Below are 19049 nucleotides of genomic sequence, written 5' to 3' on the forward strand. Positions count from 1 at the left end.
TTGATATGTTAATTAGGAATGGGATCTTGAATATAGAATGTGCTTTATTTCTTTTTTATGTATTTATTAGCCTATTGTAAGTGGGCAGAAATACTCAGCATTAGCTAGTTTACTGAAAAGACTGACTACTGACAGCAGTTTCTGTACGTATAAGGTATGATTTATAGAGCCAAATTCTAATCTGTTCTTTATACTAGCCTCAGGCAGTAGTTATTCTGCAGTAAAGTGAAGGATTTTGGTATGTCCTTGTAAGTGATCTTTCAGTATGAGTATGACACGGTCTATCAAAAATACTTCCTTGCTCTCCAGAAAAGGAACAAAATTTAGATACAGAAAGTAATAATCTTGACATGTTTCTTGTCTGTTGTGTAAGACATCTTGGAATACTAGCCTTTTATCAAAAGTCCACACACCCTGGTCATTCAGGAGTAGCTATTAATGGAAGACTGAAGAGGCTATCATGTAAAACTATCATTTATTAATGTAAACCATTTTAAATATAGTTAGATCGGTAGATAATTAGTTTCTAGTTTAACTGTCACATATATTACAGATCTTCCAAGTCTGCTTCCGGCTCCAAGCACAATTTTTCTAGGAATATCTGAGTTAGTGTGCTTTGTTTTCTTTCTGTGTAAGCCAGTAAACAGTGATGTGTGTGGTTTTTTGAGTGTCAACTTATGTGAGTCTGAGGGGAAACTGAGGTATGTTTTCTCTGTGACTGTTATAAAACTGTTAAACAAACTGTGCTTCCCTTTGAACAAACTGTCCCTTGCATTCCCTTTCCTTCTTACTTCCCTTTGCTGTCAGGAAAGACCTTTCATAGAGCAGTAGTTCCACAAAGTGCAGCCTCAGCATAGGTTAGGGGCTGTAACAGAGTTGACAAAGGACTCTTTGTCTTGTTATATTCAGGCAAAGGTTCTACTGCTATAAATAATGCATGTTTTAATTGGAAACTGCAAATGGAAATATCAGTCTCTACAGGCTGCTTGTTTTCAGTATAATCTCATAGGGACAGATTCTGCTTAGATGCTGAACACACTACACGTTCCCCAAGGTTGTGATTGGTTGTTTTTATTAGTACTACCTGTGCTAGTGAGTTCCTTCCTATAAATTAAGACAAATGTCATATCTAGCTAATCATCTCGGAATTTCCATCACCATATATTATGAAAGTTGCCTAAAATACTATTACAAGACTGGGTATCCACTGATGTTAAGAGTTCTAGATTCCACTTCCCTTGGTCAGTATTAATAGGATTGTGCACCATACCTACTGAAAGTAAATTTAACTATTAGTAGAGGATGAGTTTAAAAGGAGATAATAAACATACTAATTTCTTGCCAGATTTCCCTGTGATTAATCACACTGTGCCTGATGTTGGCCGCAGGTTTAGGCTTGCATGCACAATTACTGTGGCTAAGCTGATACCTGGCTAATTCATGAAGCTGGAACACTAATCACATCTAAGAGGATGAGCACAACTTTTTGTACCCTTTTAATTAAATTGGTTTAAAACTGCACCTTAAGGCCTCTTCTAAACATAACATGCTACCAACTTCAGTAAAGGTGTCTGACAGTTACCTCAGTGGTGTGTAAATGTGTGAATATAAATCTGTATGCAGGCTATTAGTTTGCTTTGGACTAGATTGATTTTTGCTTTAATTTGGATCATTTCTATTTGTATGCATTCACCAATCTTGTTTTAAACTCATTTAACAGTGTCAAGGTGAATTTGCACATTTGTTTTTAGTTTAGTAGTTTATAGATATTAAAATAGTAAATGAGCCCCCCCACACTTGCAGAACTACAGAAAAAAGGGGAAACAGATTTGGGTGGCCCAATGTTATTTTATTGCTGTCCAGTTTGGGCACCTTAATCTCCTGCTGTTTGTGGGCAAGCCTGAGCAACATATACCTAGAATGTTTCTAAGTAGTATTAGGATTAAAATAGAATTTAAATGTGTAGAACTCCTAAGCGATGTGGAATCCTTCCAGAAGCGACTGAAGGGTGATTTCAGAAAATGCTGTAGGAACACCAGACCCCAAGCTTTGAGTGCCTAGAGCAACCCAGTGTCCCAGCATGGGTATGTATTGAGCTACAGGTGAGCTGGTGCCTCGGAGTCCAATCCAGAAGATGCTGACATTGAGCAGGGAGCCTTCAAGTTAAGAGGCAAGGCTGAATGTAGGGTTGTTTTACCCCTAATCTTCAGACTTGGGTACCTCCGGCTGGTCATGATTCACTCGTGAACTCTTACCTCCTTGTTTGATGGCTGGAGTTTGCTTTGACAAAACACAACCAGGCAAAGTCCTGGGGCCCCCGCCTTAATTTATTTGCCTGTGTGTAGGTGTCGCATGGCAGATCAGATCACACCTTTGCACAGGAGGACAGGGTTTCACATTCTGTTTTCCAAGAGATTGCATGAGAGTAAAACCTTTTGGAAATGGGGTTTATCAAGGGCTCCTATGAAGGTGTTATTTATGCATGAGGAGACCAGGCTTCTAACGTGTTCCAGAGAATATTTAAATCTTCTGTGTTAAATGAAACAGGGATTAGGTCTCATCACTCCATGTAGCATGTCTTAAATGCTATGTTGCATAGACATTCTCTTCTTTTTATGTCAGCTAATAATTGCTGAATTAGTCTGTGTGCATAGCAGTGGTTCCAGATGTTCTACTAGCTTTATGGTTGGGGCCCTTTCTTTAGGGTTGGTGGGGCTATCATCAGACAGAAGAGGTTTTTTGAATTTTTCCTTCACTGAGGTTACAAAGCAAGTCAGCAGCAGAAGTTAGGCAGGGAAAAATAGTTCTGTCTCATGCATCACTTTTTTCAAATATACCTGTCCTTTTTAGGACAGTAGTAAAAATAGAGAAGAAAGGTAACTTCCCTCCCTTCTTCCCCTTAAAGATTCTTCTTAAAAACAAATTCAGGATAGCTAATAAAACTAAAAGGGTAGGAAGGAGAAGTCTGACTTGGGTGGAATTGCTCTAAACCTGATTTTTGTTGGAGGACCAATGGTTAAAGCATTAACTTTTATGTTCTGAAAGGTAGTGCATTGTATTAGTACATTATTCTTGGTCATAACTAAACAGGACTTGGTGATATGCATGATATACATTCTTGGATTGCATTGCTTGAAAGATCTTAAATAATTTTTCAAGTTCATTGAAAACCTAAATCAATGTTTTTAACTTGACATTCCTCTCTTCAAAGGTCATTCCGCATATAACAGGAAATGTAAAAGGCCAACAGAAATAAATAGGCTACAAGCACAGCAGCAGTGTTGGCAGAAAATATCTCAAAAGCATTTACGGATTATGTTTCCTCATCTACAGTGTATTGATTATTTTCACAATAAGCAGCTGCCTGTGGATTCTTGGATACAGAAAACATGTGCCAAGAGATGGCATGTGAAGATGAACCAACAGACATGGGGTAGGTGAAAGTTCCATGCTGTAAACTGATATTCAGCGTTCTTTGGGTCATTGCCTTGATAACTCCACACCCAGTGAGTAATACGGTCAGTGGCAGTGACAAGCTGCTGTAGCCCAGGGAGAAGGAAGCTCTTCTTGTGTTCCTAACTAGGCATATTCAAAGGAATGCCCATAAGCTGTGCTGACTGCATTTAATTGGTGTTAATTTATTCTGGTCTGAATTGTACTGATTAATAGCTGTTAGCAGGCGCAGAGGAATTTTCCTCTTTATAGGTGGGGCTCAGAGCCTTGTCGATTCAAGTCTTGCTGGAGAACAGTGTGCTGCTATAATTATTAGTAATTCTTATCCCTGGGGAAAGGAATCTGTAGCACTCCTCTTTTGTGTCATGAGGAATACTTTGGCCAGAATTTTATTCTTCTTGCCAGTACAGGTTGGCAAGAAATCGTGGCTCCTTGTCCTGTCTGTCTCTCCAGTGGCCCTGCCATTGGGGTTACGTGCACTATCAGCTCTCGTCTAGAATGAGATTGCTCAGGGGGGTGTTCCCAGATTTTTTCTATTGACATGCTTGCTGTGAGACAGCATCTCTCTTTGGCACCTAGTTTTTAGGGGTGGGTGTGTTAGTGTTACAGGATCAGAAAATGTCATGCAATGGTAAATAACTGCATTATGTTTATTGTTGTTATTCTTTGTTCATACGCAAATAGAAGGGAACAACAAACTAATAGAATCTTTTTACGTACTACGAAAGCATCATTTCCACAGCATTAGTTGGTGTGACTGGCTCAAGGCGTTTGATTGTTGTCTGAATTTCGGAAATGATGTCTTGGTGACTGGAATGCCTTTTCTTCACTTGCCAGCTGTTGCGTGGAGGTGCAGCAGTTCCATTCTCATGTGGCAGCTTTAATTTCTGTTTCCTTAACAGAAAGTGAGCAATGCAGCATAACTTTCACAGGATGCAATTAAACCTGCCTTAGTCACTGCTGGAGGAACAGGCAGAAACAGGTAATTTAATAGAAACTGCCTCTAATAAAACTGAGACAAACATGCCCTGTTAAAGATTTGGGGAAATGTTTCCTAAGGATGGACTTTGCATGGCCTTCCTTCTATTGTACTTTCCTTCCTGTAGATGAGACATATGGTTAAATGCTGGTACCAGTCATGTTATTCAGAGCGAAACCAGGATTTCATGTGCCATGTCTGCAGGCAATGGCTTTACTCCCCACCCTGCTAAAGGGGGTCACACTGGCTGCTACTGAATCTTCCCAACCTCATCTTGTATTAATTTCAAACTCTTCTGCAGCCAGATGTGTGATTGATCTTTTCAAACTTTAGTAGCCTAAGTAGTCATGCATTCCATCTAAAATTAGGCACTTGGATTCCTTCTAGAGCCAATGTATTCATTTCCTGGGAGGAATTAATCCCACCCTGATTGGGGGTGGTGGGGTAGCGAGGTGGTTGCTTCCTAGATGTATCCACAGCAGGAAGCGTTCTAACAGCCAGCACCTCTGCTCTCGGCAAACCTGACATTGCGACAGGATCTGCTAAGGGATCTTTTTCCAGTTAGCTTTTCAGTAAAATGAAATGCTGTCAATTGTCAAACTGGTTATTAAAACTCCTTTTTGGGGATCTGTCTGAAAATTGCAGTGGTATTTAAAAAAAAACCAAAACCAGTCCCTGCAGTCTTGTGCTGAATGTGGAATTCAGATGAGTAAGAAAAGCAGTATTGTACATCATGTTTTTCTCTACTGTGTTTTAGAGAGCTCCTCAGACTAAGATTGATGGAAGACCCCTACTATATGACAGATTTGAAGAAAAAGTAACACACTGGTATAGATTTTAAGGCCAAAAGAGATCATCAGATCAACATCTCCCAGCTACCATACAGACCATGTTTATCTCAAGGTAAACTATCAGTAGCCACAGCACAAAATTGCTTTTGTAGTATTCTCACTTAAGCAATACTATGAACAGCAAAACTAACGAAGCCTTGCTTCCGAAGTGTGTATATGCATGTCTTACCTTCTCCCACATGGATTCTCTAGTGTCTAATGCTGTGGTCAGTTCCCCTGTGGGGACTACGAGATCCTCTCTCTTTTGTCTATTTTCACAAATTATTTAAGGATTTAGTATTTTAGAAACCCCCTACCTTTCTGTTAAAGTTGGTTAACATTTACCACTGGGTTCCAGAATGACTAAGAGGCAGTGGACAGACCCATGTCTATGTAGAGCACAAAGACACGTGTCTTATTTTCATAGGAAACTTGGCAACAAATTTAGAGGGAGGGGTGTGGTGATGTGTTAAGAGTATTGAGAAATGACTGATTTCAAAGTGTGGTTGGCCCAAAAAAGCACAGAAAAGCGCCTCTGCCAGATCTCTTACCTCTGCTGTTCTCTGTAGTCCATTCCACAGAACTTGTGTGTGCCAGCTCCTGCTAGACAAGAGGTAGCTTGTGTTTTAGGAAAATACTATACCATTTAAAACTGAAAAAGAAATGTACTGGTTCTGTCCATAATCTGTCTCAGCAATGTGTCACAGTTAAAATGTTGCTTATTTTATTTCTAAATTTGTGCTGTTATTTTTAGCTTTTATTTTTTACTATTGATTCTTGCAATGCATTTCTCTGCTAGGTCAGACAACCCTCTGAGACCAGCTATTTTTCACCATGAAGGTGTATGTGTGTGTGCCGTAATTGGATTGTGCTTGATTTTGTTTTTGATAAATGAAGCATATTGAATGCTTTAGGCCCCTATGGTAGGGCATTTGCTCTAGCCTTCGTGTTACTCTGGCTTTTCTCTTCACTCTGTAATCGCAATCAGCGTGGTCATAAAACAGTTTAGAAATTACTTGTCAGATTCTGCTTTGCACAATAAAAACATGATAACGTAAGGGTAGCGACATCAACTGGGTTTTGGTTTTTTTCTTCTTTTCCAATGCAGTTGTGAATGCTAGTTCAGTACAAGCTGTAAAACCAGCTAATTTATGAAGTTGCATTTTTATAATATTTATATTTAGTTTTCCTTTTACAACTTTTGCATTCATTAGCAGGCATTTGTTGAACCATGCTGTTCCGTTAAGATCCTCAAATGCCCTGCTCAAAGCCAAGCAGGGTATGCATTCATGAAAATGTTGGCCTATCACAACGTTTCCATTTTTCTCTCTATGAAGATCAATTTAAATTTAATATTGCCAGCTGTTTCTTTCTGTTGCGTATTTTTTCTCATGTGTTTAGCAATCCTGATTGATTCAACTCCTTGCCCTGCACAGGGAAAACATCAGGGCTGTTCCGTTATCTTAACTTGTCTGGCAAACTAGCATCACAAAAGACTTAAAACTGTAAGCAGAAAGAGCATGTGTTTGACCAGATTTTGCTCTTTACAAAATGCCCTCTGAAGTAGTAATTTATTTATTTTTTAATTACAATAATAAACAAATGTTGTTAAGTTTACAGTTTGTCTCAGTTTCATCCAGAATGGTCATCCTGTTGTGTTTTTCTTGGGTAAATACTTTCACTAGTTTTGCTTGCCCTTGTCTGATGCATGAGAGCATCATCTCATTGCCTGCTGAACCCTCTTGCTTATGGGAACAGCAGCTGTTCCATGCAGACACAGTGATATGCTTAATCCTTAGCCTGTGAGGATGATCAATAGATTCAAGTTAACCATTTCACCTTATGGCTAAACATTAATTATGCAGGGGGTACTAGTGTCCTTCTTTTAGAGACATTTTAACCTTATACATTCAGTGATTAAATGCTGGCAGGTCATTTTTTCCTGTGCTGCTGCAGAGCAAAGTTAAACTTAGCTGGCTGCAACTGTGCCTCTAGCTGGGTGATGAGTTGTATGGGTTTAAGACGACGCTACTGACAAAATGGATTGGTTGAAAATCAGATTCTTTTGTTGTTAGAAAACAGCCAGGCTAGAATGAAATGGCAGTGGTTCAAGTGCATGCTAGACAGACCATATGTTCCTTACGGTAAAATGAAGTGGTGTTGTGTATCTGTATTGCTAAGCATAAGGACAACTGCTCCAGCTTGCAGAACTGCTGGCAGGAGTCCTACACAGAAGAAATGTACTCTTCCTCTATCCTTTAAAAGTCATTTAGGAGTGAAGCCAGTGTCTGTTCCTGCCTGCCTCATGCTAGAGCAAGATGTACTAGGAAAACATGCCTGATGTAAAGGAACAAACAGCATTAGTATATTACAAGTATTTATGCATCTAAGTTCTAAAATGGTCAGCTAAAATCACCACAAAACTATCACTCCTGAAATACAGGACTGCAAAGGATCTCTTGGGTCATTGAGTCTCATCCCTCTTCTCCCAAGAATTAAATGAATTCTGATTAATTTATCAAATTCCATTTTGAGGGTTGTTGTTTTCCTGCCCTATTGGAAAGCCGCTCCAGAGCTCTGATTCTCCCCTATCTTAAAGTAATTTTCAAATTCTTACAAAAAATTCTAGACCTATTTTCTATATTTTGATGTCTGTTTACATTTGCTCTGAGAACTCTTATTTCTCTCCCTGGTGCTTCTTTTAAGAATGCTTTTCTAGGGAGTGTGCTCTCTTCTGCAGAGCTTGTAAGCAACCAGAAGCAAGAGGAACACTTCTCTGATGTCTGACAAACCAGTGTTTTGGGCGAGACTTCCTTTATGAACTGTGCTTGACACCTTAAAAATGATGGTAAGTTCAAGAAAAGCTCAGTCTTAAGAACATGTTTACATTAACTTTAAACACATTACTCTGGATTGGAACCATGTGGTTTCCCTCTAGGGTTCTCAAAGTATTTTTTTAGATTATCACTATAATGGTGAGGGAAAATAATAATGAGAATGGTCATGTCAAAAGTTGTGGATCTGCAACAGATCTTCAGCGAAGAAGAAATGACAGATTTGTCACTGAGGACATATTGTGACAGCCTGTGGGCTTTTGTGGGACTCTTGGCTGAGTAAAAACACAGGCACCAGGCCTAAGACAGCTACTTGTAACCCTATGTAAGTTTAGATGTCAGCAAGTGGCAGCTGATTTGTCACTTTTATAAAGTCTGTGCTAAAACATTGCTGGTAGTAAAGGGATAGGGATGCAGTGTCAGAAATATGAATATAACTGTTGAGTCAGCTGTTTGAGTGCAGTGTAATTTAATGAGGAAATTCTGGCTGTAAGGTGTGTTGTCTGTGTCCCAGACTGTGCCCAGGTGAAACGCTGTCTGCCTGTGTTGCTGCACATTGAAAACTTGCTCTAGAAGGTGGAAACCGGCTCCTGTTGTTTTGCTTGAATGTTAATATTGAAACTAATAGAAGCTTAATTTTAGCCTACCCTTAAAACTTCATTTTACTCTTTTTTCCAATTTAAGTCACTTAAAATCTAACTCCACAATTATGTGTTCGACCTGGGGTATGAGTATCTCAGGTCTTGTCTAGATGGCATAAGGAAGGTGAGGTGAGGTAATGTGCACTGGCAGAAATCAAGGTGAAAAACATGTTCCCTATATCTTCTCTAGGCAAGGGATTCTTCAGCGTGTTGACTAAGGCTGATATTTCTTCAATGTTTCTTCTTACTGTAGAGAAGTCCTCAGTGAATAGCAAATGTCTTGCTCTCATCTGAGAGCTTCATTTCTGTACTTCACTGTTGGCTACTTGGGGGTGCCATTAACAGCATTTGAGATTTTTGAGAGAAATACCCAGTTGCTTTGTGGCTGGGAGAGGAGTTTGAGATGATGAGTGGAGTTTGAGTAAAAGTGCTGGTTGAAGACCTAGCTGGTGATGCTCTAGAGGTGTGTGGTAGAAACAGCAGTTATTCCAGCGTGCAAGTGGTGAGTGAGCCAAATCATCCTCAGGTAGATTTGCTGCAAGGCTGGTTTTTCTCCTCATCAAGAAAAAGCCTCCAAATCTTTTAGAGGCATATCATTCCAGCTTTACAATTTTCATGACCTTAACAAATAACTGTACACACCTGAATTGGTAAATCTCCATAGGAGGATAGTTGTATAATCTCACCCTTTTCACAAATCCCACTGTCTTTCATGTGGCACTCTAAATCAGAACAGGGATAAAAACAAATAAGCCCTGCTGTGCCTCAGGCATGGGTGAGACAATGACAACACAGTCATCTGCTGAAGCAAATTGCTCAGACTGTGAGAAGTGTAGCTCTACACCCTTCATCACCTGCCCCCACCCCTCTATCCCCACACTCTGTCTTTCACCCTAGGGATCTTTCTCTGCTTGTTTCACGTCATGATACTATTAACTCTGGTGCTGTGCTGTGCATACTGGGTAGCAGAATGAAGTGCATGTGCATGTCAGATAGAAGGTAAATCTCACAGGTTTGCTTTGGCTTTGCCTTCTGACATGCACTCCTGGGTTTGGTTATGATGTCATTTGCTAAAAAGCAGAAGGGATTAAGCCATTAGCAGTAAGTCATTTCCTTCTTTTTTTAATTTTCTTTTCATGAAATGCTTTCACACTGTTAGGCAGAGAGTTGGCTCTGCATCAACCCTGCCTGAAAATGTGTGTTGTGCTGGCTGCCATCCAGGAAAGGAGAGAACAATTTAAACACCTCTCCATGCAGTCACAATTGAAAAAAATTGGGAACTACTAAGCGAGTCTGGGAAGCGTGAGGGGCTTGTGGCTTAGTGGTTTCCTCAGTACTGACAACAAATGTAAGGGACCGGTTTCTTTCTAGCACTGTGTGTGTGCAGCAGAAGTAGTAGGAAGCCCACAGAATCAGAAGAAACTAACTTATACCACAAACTTCGTCACTGATGAGTGTCCCCAGAGAGTATGAGAAATATAGTGCTGCTAGAAGGAGGCTTGGGACTGTGAGAAATGGCATTGTGTTGTGAAGTTTGACTTGCACTGTGTACATCAGTATGGGTTTTTGAGGTCGGGTCTGCAGCTGGTATAAATCATGACAGTGAAAAGAAATGTTGATGCAAATTTCCCTCGTAATCTTTAATTCATTCTTCTAAATCATATGGCAACTGCAAAGCAATTTGTCTTCATTAGCATGAGGCAAAAACCCTAAACACTTGGATAATTTCAGTAAAAAACCCAGTGCATCTTCAGATGAAGATATAATCTGGGTCCAGGTGCAAACCACCCAACCCCATCACCTTAATGGAAAGTAGTCAGAATTCAACATCGCTAGCACCAAACACTGCAGCAGCATTGGATTTAAAGCCAAGTTTTCTTCTGCTCTTGCACTGGTGTAAATTTGGGGCATATCCAAAGAAATTAGTGGGGTTGCACTGTTTCTGCACTGGTGTAAGTGAAGAGACTGATGGTCTCCACTGGAGTGTCTGGGCCTCTTCTACAGAATCGTGATTCCCTCTCTAATAAGGGATGGTGTCAGGTTAGGATGGTTATTTATAAATCCCTCCCTCTCCAGCAGGGAGATCTGTAGCCAGATCTGCGTTGCAGACTTCTGTTGGCACAGCAATATCAGCCAGGGATACGGAAAGGTGTGATATCTGGCTAGTGGAGCCAGGCTAGGAAAATCTAATACAAATGCAGTTACACCAATGTAACTATTATATAGTTATAGGGTGACTTTCAGAAGGGTTGCCAAATACAGTGGTTCTGCTGCTGTTAAGTTATATCCAGGTTAGGGATGCTCTGCTGGCTGCAGAGGCTGAAATAGTTACTCCAGCAAAAGGTCCTATTAGTATAGATCAGATACATATCTTTTAAGACCTGCCTTCATCACAGCAGTTAATAATTAGCAGGCTTTAGGCAAATGGGGTATCTGAGTTTTTCAGCAAACTGTGGAAGACAGGTTAAAGCTGCCAAAACCAGCCTGTGTGTCATGGCGCTTGTGAAGCAGTAATTACAATGCCCCCTTGCAAGCACAAAATGGAAGAAAAAATTGTGTTTTACTCATAAACTAGTAGGTTTCTGCATTTTTTTTTCTGTGGTGTTTGTTGTCAAGAGTTACTAAAATACATGATGTATAATACCAAGGGAAGTAGAAATGTTTTTCAGGGATTTAAAAGCATAACAGTCCTTGGTTTTGAGTCATGGAAGGAGAAGCAATACAGCATCTCATCTGGATATAGATGTTTACCCTGCAACCTAACTCCCAGTGTTTTTGGAGCCCATCTGTGACTCCAGTCTCAAAACCATGTACCTCCCTGGGAACAGCAGATGCTTCACATCTAACAAAGTACTTTTCTACCTCCCCTGCCTTATTTATGGAGCCTTTCTCCTGGTCTGGAAAAAGCACTGGTGATCTTTTGCCTAGTTAAAAATAAATAGGGTTCCAGAAATGAATAATAAACAGGGCTAATAATAATATTAAATAAGCAAGCTGCTCTCTTAGAGAAAAAAAGAAAATCTAACTTCTAGCTATTTGCTTTATTTTAGCAACACGATTTGCAGTAATGCTTCCAGCACAGAGATTCTTAGTTACAACTCTTCTGCTCTGTAATTTGTTGTGGTTTTGGACAATCTAGGTACTGATAACAATGGCAGAATGGGGAAAGTGGGACAAATTTCTTCTTATGTGTACACTAGCACTTGCATTAATCTCTGGTTTATGTGTGCCTGGAAGGATTCACATCCCTCCCCTCCAAGTGTGGATTCCATGTGTCTGGGATTTGTTACGTTCCAGTCAATGCAGCATAAATCATTAGATAGCTCGTAACAATTCTTACTGTTCAGCTAGGGCATGTATCTGATGACTGTAGCTATTTGCTAGTAGAATTTGAAACAGGCTTCTACTGAAACATGTAATAAAGCAACCTTTGAATTTTTAATATCTCTTATTGCATGAGCAAGTTTTATTAATTCTGCCCCTTCACACTGACTTCTTAAGGCATCCCCCTGAATATGTTGCCGAATTAAGATATTGCAGAGAACAATGTCAGAAGAGAAGGAAAAAACCTCTAGAGCCAAAGGGTAAGAGAAAGAAGTTTCTGTATGTGTGATCTGAGATGGGGATGAGAACTAGTGAAGCAAAGTACCACCAGAAAAACTGCTGCAGTCAACACTGCTAGGAAGAGCTGGGGTGGAACAGCTGGTTCTGGTAGGAAAATGCAGAAACCTTGAGGCTCTGTTGCTCTGCAACACATCTGGGACACTTAAACCCATTTTTAATGACATGAATGCAAAAGAATGGAAAATGAGGCTCAGCAGTTAGTTTTAGTGTAATACAGTAAATGATCACAGGGCCTGATCTCGCGATGTGGTGAGCATTCTCCGATAACATCCAGTAAAAGCAGAGAAGAAAAGTGAACTTTTTCCAGATTAACTCCAACAGATCATCCTCTGCATGTCCAAATATTTCATAGGAAAGCACACCACCTAATAACATTTAAGGTAAGCAGTAGCAAGATTATGAGCTCCTCTCACTGATCCAAAACTGTCATCTCTGCTATCTTTTAAAAAGAATCTTCTCTAGAATTTCTACTGTGCATCTCTTAAGGAGACAACCTTTTGGGGGAATGAATTCTGGTCTTACCCTTCAAGTCTTCTATTTGCTGTTACAGTGTCTCTTGTGAGAGCCAATGGAAAGTGATTTTGAAATAGTTTGGTATGGAGCATCCACTATGGTTTGGCATCTGTTGTACTGCTGATCAGATTAGCACCACTGAACTGTTTTGCATGCCTATCACAGGAGATGAACAAGCACAATTCCAGAGAGTGAGGGACATATTTACACTTTAAAATGACAAATTCTGATTACGTCAGATGGGCTTTGTAGAAAATATTACAACTCTATACACTTATTGAGGAAAGGGCTTTAGTATTGGAAAGCTCCAGACCTCCATCTGAATCTTACCAGTGGGTCAACGTGGTTGTCATGCTACATTTAGTAAGGCCTGGCAAACAGAATTTAGTTTTGATAGCTATTATGTGATTTGGCCTGCATCACAAATATGGCTTTAATTCACAGTTTACTTATAGACAACTGAAAATGTCTAAATTTTCAGCCTGTACAAGGCTGAATTTGCTTTCTTCCTGACATGACAAACCAACCAACCAGCCCCTTGCCCCCAGATAGCACTGATTTGTGGGGGAATGAGCTTGGGAACTTAACCCTCCTAAGGAGAGGGGTGTTTTGATATCCAAGTGAGCTTTAGTAATTCAAATAACTATACAAGTTGCAGATCTCTTTATTGAGTCTCTAAAATCTGATTTCAGCTGGCAGCCTAGTAAGTCCTCTTATCACCAAACTTACTCCCTCCCTTCTTACTGATGGAGGGACTTAAAAACAGGTTCACTCTGAAAATGTAAAGTACAGAGCAGGAATAACTAGCTACCTGGAACGGACAGGGGAGTTTTATGTGAGGATGAGAAGATGAGAAATTTTACTGCATCAAGCAAAAGAAGATACAGGATTTAAAACTAGTAGCAGGAAAAGTTTTTTAAAAAGAACTGCCACAGCTTGTGCTGATCTGACACAATGAAAAAACCTGACCAGCTCACCTGGAAATGGAAAGCACCCCTAAAGAAAGTTCAGGAGGCCACTCCAGTTTACTGACTTTCAAGGTAGATTTGTCCAGATGTTTGAGCTATTCTTGCAGCATTTGGAAGTGTGTATTTTCTTAAGAGGTATGATGTAGTCCTGAATTACTCTGGTTGGAGGAACTCTGTCATTCTCATTAGCCTAAGAAATGGATAATGCAAGCTGGCGGCAGACATGATACAGCCACCTCTCTGAAAGGCCCCTGATGGTTCATTCATAATGTTCAGTAACCTCATTATAATTGCTCTTCTGGGTTTCTCCTTGGAGGGCTATTCCCGGCACACCATAACTCACCTAACCAGCTGCAGTAGTTTGAGAGCATCCACTGTGGTTGTGCAGGCCAAATGGAAGGCATATCTTGGAAGTTCTTGTTAGCTTTTGTGAGTTCACATTAGCAAAACTATAATCCTTGGTGCTTACAGTCACTCTGGCAGCCCTGCTTCCAAACTCTGTCCTCAAAGTCAATGAAGCAGAATGCCAAGCTTCGACATCATCAGGTCATGGCAGCAGAATAGGCTGCATCAGAGTAAACCAATTTTCACACCACATATATATGAGGCATTTGCTCTGGTGCTGATGCACTGGGAAAAGTATGGTGATGGACAGAAAGCCAGGGTAGATGCAACTCTGAGACCGTGCTGACCTGCATCTGTCATCATGTAACCAGGTAGTGTTCTACCAAGGCAAAACAGTGCAGGAGAAGACTCTGCAGCATAGGGCAACAGCAATCTGGTCTTAACTGTCTTTGGTTTTCCCAACTCTCTCTTTTGGTTAACCGAAATAGCAAGTTATATGAATAGCACTTCACTGCGTCTTCTCCTGATCTTAAAAAGAATTTTTAAGTAGCATACAGCAACCAGTTTAATTCCTGACCTGAAATGCAGTATGACTTATCACCCCGGAACAGCAGGATTTAAAGTAGTTGAGTTTCAAGCTCAGGCTTTCTGATCCAAAGCTTTTGGGTGTGAGACACACTTGTCTCTACAGATATCAAAGCCTGGAGGGACCCAAAAAGATTAGGAGCTGCTGCAGCTTTGCTCCTGTTCTCTCTCAGCTTAGTTTCCTGCCCATGTTGATGTTGTAAGTACAGTTGCAAGGAGGTGCAACATAAGGTAGTTTTGAGTATTTTGGGCTTCATTTCCTGACAATCCCTTTTTGCTTATTTGTGCTGAACCTGTAACAACCTGTCTGGATAAGAAACAATTCCAGAGTAAACAGCAAGCAGCTACCAGGGGAGGTGTGGCTGTAAATACACCATCAGTGGTAGCAGAAAAGCAACGGTACCTCTACTGTCAGACTGTTTGCCGCTTTGAAGGGGCCTGTGTCCCTTTAGTACTACACATAGCACAGTTTGGGGACCCCGCTCCAGGTAATAGGTTTTCTGGAAAGAAAGTTGGTTTAGAACTTACTGGTAAAAACTGAGGCACACAATATTAAATCCCAGCCTCTGAAGTGACAAGCATGTCCTCAAAATATGCGAGTCTTCTGCTTCTCTACAGAGCTCTTTCTGACTTGCAGACCTGCCCAGTACTTAATTGCTGCAGAGTGCTAGAACTATGCTACAAGATCAAATTCCTCTAGGTCCTTAGTCCTATGCAGTGTATGTTAAATTACATTTTCTCTGGGTTTAACACAGATTATTTGCAATGGTTTTGCTCTTTGCTATTACTTATTTGTTTAAAAATATGCGGGGGGAGGGGGGGAAATGTAGAGTTTCCATTTGAAAACTAGGAATGGTAAAAGTGTTATTTGCTGAAATGTGGGAAATGAATATTCTGCTCTGGGCCAGTTTGTTTTGGCATCTGGGAGGATGCAAGTCCTCAGCTGGTTGCTAAGCATCATTTCATGCTCTTCAGATAGTCTAATCCAGCATTTCCTTCTTTGGCTCATACTTGTCCCACTTGTTCTTGGTACATCAACAAGGTTTTTTTCTTTCTCTCTGGAAGTTTAGCAATTTTTCAAGAAGAAAGAAAAAAGTTTGATTTTCTTCTCCAGAAAAAAAACAAATCCACCTTTGTAGCATTTTTATACTGATATTTGACCTCAGCAAGAGACAATGGAAACATGTTTGACAAACTGAGACCCTGAGTAAGGAAAACATTCTTAAGCACCTTCTGAATTTTTAGCTTCTGATTGTAACTGGACTTGCAGCACATTGGCATAAGCCTGAAATTAAGCATAGGCTTGAATTTTTTACTGGACTGCTATCTCTGGGTAGCTGGTATGTCTTTTGGTGCCAGGAAGGAACAGGTTCTCAGAGGATTGAATTAACGGTCTTTTAAAAATCTGTTTCTTTTGCATATACTGTTATTGGTCATACAATAAACCAAGTTGTCTCTGCATTTCATTAGCTTTGCCCATGCATGCGTACATAAATAGTATGGCAATGCCCATTGAATAGACATCCCTCAGTACTCCATTGTGTTTGCACATGCATGCATAAAGATGTTGCATTTTAATATATAAAGGCTCTTGTTATGTGGTCTGTGATGATGTTTGTGGAAGTAAGCAAGCTTCCTGGAGCATCCTGTCTCATGCTGCCAATGACCCTGTCTCACTGTTTATCTGCACCAGGCAAAGAGGTTTGGCTTTTTTGGCTTTCCAGACCAAATACTGTTGTTTCACAGGATGGGATTTCTGTATTAAAAATAATCTGCCCTCTTTCCTGGACTTTCCTACTTTCCTTGTTTAAAAAAAAAAAAAAAAATCCACCACCAAAAAACTTGCTCCCTTTGCGATGTGTGTTTATAGTTCAGCCTTTTTCACTTAAACCCATCATTTTAATGTTATAGAAAGAATTGTTCAGGTGGGACAAAGTGACACAGATCTGTGTAGTGAATGGTATTTGGAAGATAGGTATCAATGTGACACCAAGAACCACAAAAAAATTAAATTGTTTTAAAATGTTACTGCATTTCCAGACAACATCTTTTCTGTGGAGGGGACAAGACCAGGTTCTTGTGGATTAAACAGCACATGATCAAATGAGTAAGAAGTCTATCATAGTGTGTAGTGCAGTGGAAACACGATTAAAAATCCCATTGGGATTCTTAATGTGGATTTCTGTGTGGGAAAAGAGACAGGTGGCACTTAAGGAGTGTGAACCAGTAATTAAAAGCTACATAATATATACATGCTTGTACCTATATTAAAAAACTGTGAAGTGGAGAACATAGGTGATGGAGACAACCAGCAGTGTAAGATGGTGCTGAATAAAAAGTTTACAGCTTCCCATGGACTGAATGTGCTTTGGCTGTGAACTAGATGGTATCCCCCTCCTATTCAAGTCTAGAGGAGTGGAGCAGTGGTGACCTTCCTTGTTTGTGTGATAGTGTGAGGTGTTATCAGTGGAGAATTAGATCAGTGCTGCCTCATTCAGGTCAGATTTTATTCAAATTCCAGTTTAAATACTAGTCATGACAGGGGAAAGCGTTTTACTGAACTGCTCAGCCTGAAGTCTCTTCCTAGACATCCTTGCAGACCAGCAATGCTGCTCTCCCCCAGCTGTCCTCAGTATCCCCCTTCCCCGTGGGCTGTTTGTGTTTCTCCCCCAGGGAGGTTGGTTATGCTGACTCCTCTGTAGGAGCATGTGCTGATGCCTTCTGAAGTCAGTGGGCATCTGCTTATTTAATCAAATGATTATCAAAGCAAACTCTCATCTTGGGCAATTGCAGTGCTTCCTACAGCCAGTGGGGAAACATTTAACTTCTGATCTGGCAGGTTTTTGGGTACCATCTGCCCAGCCAGGCTGTCAGAAAGCGTAACTCAGTAACCCAGCCGGTATTGTTTGAGGATAGAGCATGGATAAATATGAGCAGAGCATGGGGGTTGCTTCTCCATCCTTAGTTATTGCTCTAAAGCAGCCTTTCAGGAGGCTTCCAGCTGACTTGGAAAAATCTTAGAAAGCAAAGTAAATACAGCCGGGAGCGGTGACTCTCCACATTTCCTCCCATCAGCCCCACCATTTCTATGAAGACATTGCTCCTGGAGGGAAGCGACCAGGTAGATGCTGGCCTCTGCTGGGGATGGCCAAATAAAGTCCCAGGTAGCGCCACAGGCAGATACACAAGCCAACAGATAACGCTTGACTGACCAGACCTGAACTGATGCTCTAAAAGTGAAAGCCGCCATGGCCATTCATCAATTTCCTCCATCTGAAACAGAATCCTTGAAACCCTCTGGGTTTGAAGTGCTCAGAAAATTAGACTTTATCTGCCTGTAGAGAGAGATGGGGAGAAAAAGATCAATGGTTTTGATTATTTCTCTGCTTTTAGCTCCACAATTGTGTGTTATGCATTATTCATGTATGGTACTGCTAACATTTGTCATTGCTGGTTTCATTATATGCAAATGTGCAAGCCCCTTTTGTAGACATTACATGAGACTTTTTCATTATGTGAAAGAGTGAATGTGTAATTAACAGTGTACCAGTGAAACCAACGCTTACTTGGCCTATCATAACAGGAATCTGTTCTTCTCTAATAGCATTTTCAGTTCATCACACACACTGTATCTCCTTGGGATATGAGTAATAACCTTGCCTTTCTTAAGTCAGTTTCAAATGGCTTTTTTTTTTCCTTATTGCTGTAAAAGGAGTCTGAACACTGTTATACATGGTAATTTAAGCTACCCCTGCTCAGATATTGCTGGCCTCTGCTGGTACATAAACCTCTCCAACATCGGGCTTTCATTAGCCGTAAGTATGAGAATTAAGCTCTGAACGTGGTTATCCTGATAAATCTCTGGAAAATGTCCATCGAGATCCACAGCCTGACTGCAGATGTTGGGTTGTACCTAAGGTGATGGAGAGAGCATGCCTTGGGAAATGAGTCAAGGCAACTGGTACCCTGTGAATAAGGCCCCTAGATTTATGTGTAAATAAGAGAGGATTTTGGCTCCAGAGTACCAAATGATACTCAGGGGATGGTGCTTTCGTTGCATTTACTTTAAGAAAAATCTACTGTTGGAGCAGGAGCAATTTAACTCTTATTATGCTCATTTCCATGTGGCTCACTGAAATATTCCCTGCTGGAGTATTATTCAGAGGCTTATTATCCCTGTATAAAGCTCTTCATTTATTTAAAGTTTCTTAGGTTAAAACCTCACTTACTAAAGAAATTATTATAGCAAGTACTTTCTATATTTAAGAGTTCATGCA

The 19049-nt window shown here is 40.4% G+C and overlaps 1 long non-coding RNA gene across 3 annotated transcripts in view; it reads left to right on the forward strand.

The window, feature by feature from the left end:
* The window catches only part of LOC104835334, a 59178-nt gene that overhangs the window by 26007 nt on the left and 14122 nt on the right, over positions 1-19049 (forward strand). For all 3 annotated transcript variants that reach the window (XR_774725.1, XR_774727.1, XR_774726.1), the window contains 3 exons: positions 3212-3433; positions 4356-4435; positions 8003-8110. This is a non-coding gene — a long non-coding RNA (uncharacterized LOC104835334). The remainder of the gene's footprint in view (positions 1-3211; positions 3434-4355; positions 4436-8002; positions 8111-19049) is intronic.

The sequence above is a fragment of the Haliaeetus leucocephalus genome, unplaced genomic scaffold (assembly GCF_000737465.1).
Source record: "Haliaeetus leucocephalus isolate CR32 unplaced genomic scaffold, Haliaeetus_leucocephalus-4.0 Scaffold373, whole genome shotgun sequence".
Lineage (NCBI taxonomy): Eukaryota > Metazoa > Chordata > Aves > Accipitriformes > Accipitridae > Haliaeetus > Haliaeetus leucocephalus.